We start from the raw sequence: 6,000 nt of genomic DNA, 5'->3' as shown, positions 1-6,000 counted from the left end.
CTATCGTGGAGGATGATTAAATCTTCATTTTAATGAGCCCCACCCCCTGTCGTGCTCCCGGGGATTTGGATGCCGGTGGAAGGTGAGCACCAACACAGGAGACAGTGTAATGTGGTGGAAAGTATGTACGCTCTGCCTATATGGGTCCAAACCCTCTCATATGGGACTGGGGGCAAGTTAGTTAAACTTTAAAAATTTCAATACCCCCGTTTGAAAAATAGGAGTCATTGCAATAACAGTAATAGCTACCTCTTAGGGCTGTCTTGAAGATTGCATGGGAAAACACGTAAGGACTACCGGGAGCAGAAGAAGCAACCAGTACACGTTAGGTCTCACCCTGTTGTGTAGTCCTTCTCCCGGCTCACACTGGAAGGAAGGTTTTCAAGACCCTTCCCGCCCAGTCCTTCCCGGCTAGATCTGGCTCCTCTTGGGAGTTCTACAGCCCCTTTGCCTTCCACTCTCACACCTCATATCTGTTTATTACATCTTCCCTGTTGGACCCAGAGCATCTTAAGGCAAGAAACTGTGTCAGTTACCATACGCTAGGTTTTGCTGCAGTAACAAATGACCCCAAATCTCAGTGGCATCCAACTGCAAAGGTTTATTTCTTCTTCATGTTGCACGGCCATCATGGGTTAGCAGTGGCTCTGCTCCATGTCACCTTCACTCTGGGACCTGGCAGATGGAAGAAATGTGGAGCATTGCCAGTCTCACGGCAGAGGGAAAAAAAAGAAATAGTGAATAACGTGTTGGCTGTTAAATCTGCTGGGATGTGACGTGTGTCAGTTCCGCCTGCATATGGGTGGCCAAACCAAGTCACATGGCCATTACTGAGTTCAATAGGGTGTGGATATAAAAATCTTCTTATGGGAGGTAATCCAGAATCTTTGGCAAACAGCATTAAAATCCACCATGGAAATATAAAATTAATTCTATGAACAATAACAATACTAATAGTAGCAAAGTACCGGGTGTGTTTCCGAGTGTTTCCAAGTTCTTTACATAAATTAACCCGTTTAATCCTCATAACAACCCTGTGGGAGGGTCTATTACTTTTCCCATTTTACAGATGGGGAAACTGAGGCACTGAGCAGTTAAAGTCCCATTCCCATGGTTGTAGAGCTAAGAGGAAACTCCAGGGCTGGGTGGGGAGGGGCAGTGTAGCTGTGATGGGAATGGAGTGGACCAGGAAGAAACCTTAGGACAGAATTCCCGGATCCAGCTGAGGAGCCATAAGTCTCCTTCCCCCTCTGGCTGCTCCTCAGTGACCTCCCTTTGCACTGGGCTCCATGGGGTCCGACCCCTTCCTGTAGCTCTCACCCAGCTCCCCAGCTGAAAATCCTGTGTTTAGGGCCTGCTGAACACCATAAAAATGTCAATTAAGTTGATTTAAAAATGCTCCCAATATCATTAACAACAAACTGTTAGTGCTCGTGCAGGCAGGCAGGGCTAAGAATGAATAATATGAATATTAAAATGTTTCTGGTACCATTAATTATCAATAATACATTATCCCCCACCCACACCCTTTCTCTGGCTGCCAAGGATCCCTTCTTCCCTGGGCAGGAAGAGTCATTTCTAGAAATCTGAGATTTGCCTTATTCATCTGCTGTGGAGAAGGAATGCGGGTACTGTAGACTCAGGCCCCAGGAATCACCACTCTTGTGACCTCTAGTCTGACGAATTTAGGTTGTCAGCAATCCTGCAGCAGTCTTTACTCACCCAGCTCAGCACTGACGCAGGGCAGGTGTCCTATCAATGTTTGGTGAATGAATACGTGAATGCAATTAAAGGTGGATCTCTGAGTAGGGGCCTGGGCTCTGCCACTTCCTAGCTGTGTGACCCTGAATAAGTCACTGAACTTCTCTGGGTGTCAATTTCTTCTTCCATGGAATGGAGTTAATAATAGTAGCTCCTCCACAGCTTGCAAAGATTAAAAGAGACGATGCATATTAAAGCTCCAGGCACAGAGTAAGTGCTCAGTGAGTATCAGCCATCAGCAGCATCTTCGTCAGCATCGTTTTAATTATAATTGCAACTCCGTGGTGGAGGGACTTAAAGGTTTTCTAGTTCAGCCTCTCAAAGAAATATTCTGCAGCCATTAAAAATGATGTTTGCAAAGACATTTTAATAACAAGGAAAAATGCTTATGTTATGATAAGTTTAAAAAAGCAGACTGGAGAATTTCTTGTGCTTTGTGATTACAATGATGTTGAAACACAGGCAAACACAGGGTGGCGATGCATCCAGACATTATTTGTGATTTTTCTTGATTTTTTATATTTTATTTTCTTCAGTATATTTTCTGTAGCTTTTCGTTTTTTACAATAAGCATGTTTTGTTTGTTATGAAAATTTCCCAACATACGCAAAAATAGAGAGACTGGTTTTATGAACACATGTTATAAACATAAACCCATCACTTGGATGTAATGATTGTTAACATTTTGCCATATTCGCTTCATCTTTTTTGTTTTTTTCTTTTGGGTGAAATATTTTAGAGTTGCTGACATCACGATATTTTATCCCTACATGTTTCAGAATGTCTCTTAAAAAATAAGGATATTTTCATACCTAACCACAATACCACGATCACATCTGACAAAATTAGGAATAACTCCTTAATGTTCTCTAGTACATAGTCTGTATTCAAATTTCCTCAATTGTCCTTGAAAAAAATTTTGTTTTACAACAGGTTTGTTTGAACCAGGGTCCAATTAAGGACCACACAGCACGTTTGATTGTCGTGTCTCAGCTCTCTTTAAATCGAGCACAACATACCTCCGCCTTTTTATCCATCACCTTGACTTGTTGAACAGACCAGCCCAGTTGTTCCGCTGAATGTCCCAACTTCTGCATTTGCTTTTCCTTTGTGGTTGCATTGCTTTTATAAGTTACCCCCTCCGTAGTTCCCAGCCGCTCTCCCAACTGTGAAGCTATAATAACAGCGATGCTTTCCGTGTGCAGACACTGTTCTCAGCCCTTCATTTGTAATATCTTATTTAATTCTCTTATAAGCCCATGGCATAAATGTTCTTATTATCAATCCCATTATATAAATGATAAACATGAGGCATACAAATAAAATAACTTGCCGAGGCTGGATCATTGGGCAGACCAGCTCTCAAGCCAGCACGCTTCCCCGCCATGCCGTATTAAAAGAACTGAAAGAGATGCTGCAAACTAAGAAGGAAGGGAGGGAAACCAACCCTGCCTTCCATTGGGGATGCTAAATGACAACTGGGAAGCAGGTTCCCATGATGCCTGGGGAGAGTTCTGGAGGGAGGCGATGGAACGGCGTCTGCAATGATTTAATCTGTTCTTCTGCCAGAGCCTGGAGCTGCTCTGGGCGTCTCCAGGGTTTCCTTCTGCTTCCTTTTCTTCCATTTTTAGCAGGTTGGAAGGGCCCTAAGAAGCTTGTGCTTTTCCTTCTCTGGGCCTGAGAGTCCCTAGGTCTGCTATTTATAAACAAGGAGACATCAGGCCCAGAAAGCAGACTTCAAGGGAGCCTCCGTAGCTGCCAGGGTAAGGGACACATGGGACTCACCGACTATTCCATTCTTGGGTCTTTATTTAGGAAGGTTCTGGAAAAACCAGGCAAAGTACCCAATGCGTTTTGGGAAATAACACTGGAGGAGGAGTTCAGGCACTTGGATTCTTAGCTAGGTTTGCCTCTGCCGTGGACAGGCTGTGTGTCTTTGGCCACAGCACTCAGCTTCTCTGGGCCCGAGTGTCCTTCTGTATTATATCCAACTTAAAGCTGTCAATTCTGTTTCCATTGTGAGGTGGTTATAAGGATTATATGAGAATAAAAGTGGGAGCATTTTGAAAAGTAACGATGGGTGTACTGCAGTGAGTACAAATTTAGCTGTGGACACTGGCTGGGTAGGTAGCAGCATCTGGTTCCCAGGAGGGCTGCCATCTTCTAACCCCACTCCAAAGCCGTGGTTTGTCGATCAAGGCGTTGGCAACTGACACAGGCTGGGCCAATGAATCATTGCTCTGGGATGTTTGGACTTGAGGGGGAAGGGCATTCTTTCCTGTGTGTTCCAGTCCAAACTGGAAGCAGGGAGCACTGATATGAATGCTCCCTGACTGTAGAGGAAGACAGTCTATCGAGAGAGGGTGAATGCAGTGAGCCAGAGAGGGAGAGACACGTGAGAGCCAGGTCCCAGCTGTTCTTGGGATCTGACTGCATCCCTGAGGTTTGACTGTTCAACCCATTTTTGGCTTCTCTGAGCCAACCATTTCTCCATTTTTTTGGTTTAAGTGGTTTTCAGATTATTTCTGCCATCTATGGCTAAAAGAGTGTCTGATATATTGGGCAACAGGACACTCTCAGCAGTCCAGAGAAGGAGGAAGCTAGAGTCCACCAGGAGCTATGAGATCACCCCCTGGTCTCTCTTCCTCATTTTGCAACCACAGTCCAGCATTGTTAACCTCCTTGCCTCAGGTGGTGAGAATCCAGGTCTCCTGGCTTCCATCTCAGGGCCTCCTTCACCCCTCCAATCTGCCTCTTTTCCATCTGGACAGCATATAACAATGACACACATTAAAAAAAAGTAACTCTATTATACCCTATCTATTGACTATGTACTAAGTTCCTCCCTGTGCTAGGTGATTCTCATGCATTATCTTAACAGCGACCTAAGGAGGAAGCTATTCTTTTTCTCATTTTGCATAGTAGAAAACTGAAGTTCAGAAAGCTAGTAGCCACACAGCTATTAAGTCACAGAACTAGGATTCAAACTCAAGTCTTTGTGTTTCATCGTGTGTTTAATCTGCCTCATTGTTGGCTCCCTGCTCTACTGAGAGTGGCGGTGGCCACATGCACCTTAGAGCCAGTGCCTTGCTGGGTCTGTGAGTGACATTGAGCAGACCCAAGAGATCTCTCATTTCCTGCATTTGTGGCTACTGGCTTGGGAGTACTGTTCTTGGGCTTGTGTTATTTACCCAAGAATTTGCAAGACTGCTTCTTGCTTAGGTAACAAATACCTCTGCAAATATGGACGGAAAGTTGACTTGGCTTATCCGGAAGTGGGGAGAGCTCCAGGCCTTCTTGGGAAAGGTGTTGGTGCAAACATGTGTGTGCAAAAGAGGCCCAGGTTTTGCTCATTAACACCATGGTCGAGGAAGGGATTCTTGAAGTTTCTCTGCTAAGGAGGCTTTGATGTTTATGAACAGAGAGTTTGCGCTGTGGTGGACAGGGATGGTTCACTAGGTGCCTTCCAAGTTCAAAGAGGTGGCAAAGGGCCATCTATCCCAAAGTGTCAACTTCTGATGACCTGTGACAGAACCATCTGGGGGGCTTGTTAAAAAATGCAGTGTATTGGGGCGGGCCTGGTGGCACGGTGGCTAAGTGTGCATGCTCTGCTGCGGCGGCCCAGGGTTCGCAGGTTCGGATCCCAGGTGTGTGCTGACGCACCACTTGTCAAGCCATGCTGTGGTGGCATCCCATATAAAGTAGGGGAAGATGGGCATGGATGTTAGCACAGGGCCAATCTTCCTCAGCAAAAAAGAGGAAGATTGGCATTAAATGTTAGCTCAGGGCTGGTCTTCCTCACAAAAAAGGAAAAAAAATGCAGTGTATCAGTTATCTATTGCTGTGTAACACACTGCCCCAAATCTTAGTGGCTTAAAACAACCAAAATCAGTTTGCTGGTGAACCTGCAACTCAGGCAGGTTGCCATATTTGGCAGTAACAAATTGTTCAGCAGTAACAGCTTGTGTTTGCTGGGGCCACTCACTGGAGGATCCACTTTCCAGACGACTCACTCACATGGCTGGCAGGTTGGTGTGCTTGTTGGTGGAGAATCCTGCCAGGGCTGTGGGCTGTGGACTATGGGCCTTGGCTCCTCTCTATGTGAGGCTCTCTGATGGATTCTTGGGCTTCCTCATAGCATGGTGACTGGGTTCCAAGAGTGAATGTCTCGAGAGAAAAAGGTGGAATTACATTGCGTTTTAGGATCTAGCTTCAAAAGTCACATAACAACACCTCTGC

Source organism: Ceratotherium simum, chromosome 26, assembly GCF_057802395.1.
Source record: "Ceratotherium simum simum isolate JZ-2026a chromosome 26, ASM5780239v1, whole genome shotgun sequence".
NCBI lineage: Eukaryota > Metazoa > Chordata > Mammalia > Perissodactyla > Rhinocerotidae > Ceratotherium > Ceratotherium simum.
This window is presented reverse-complemented; position numbering follows the sequence as displayed.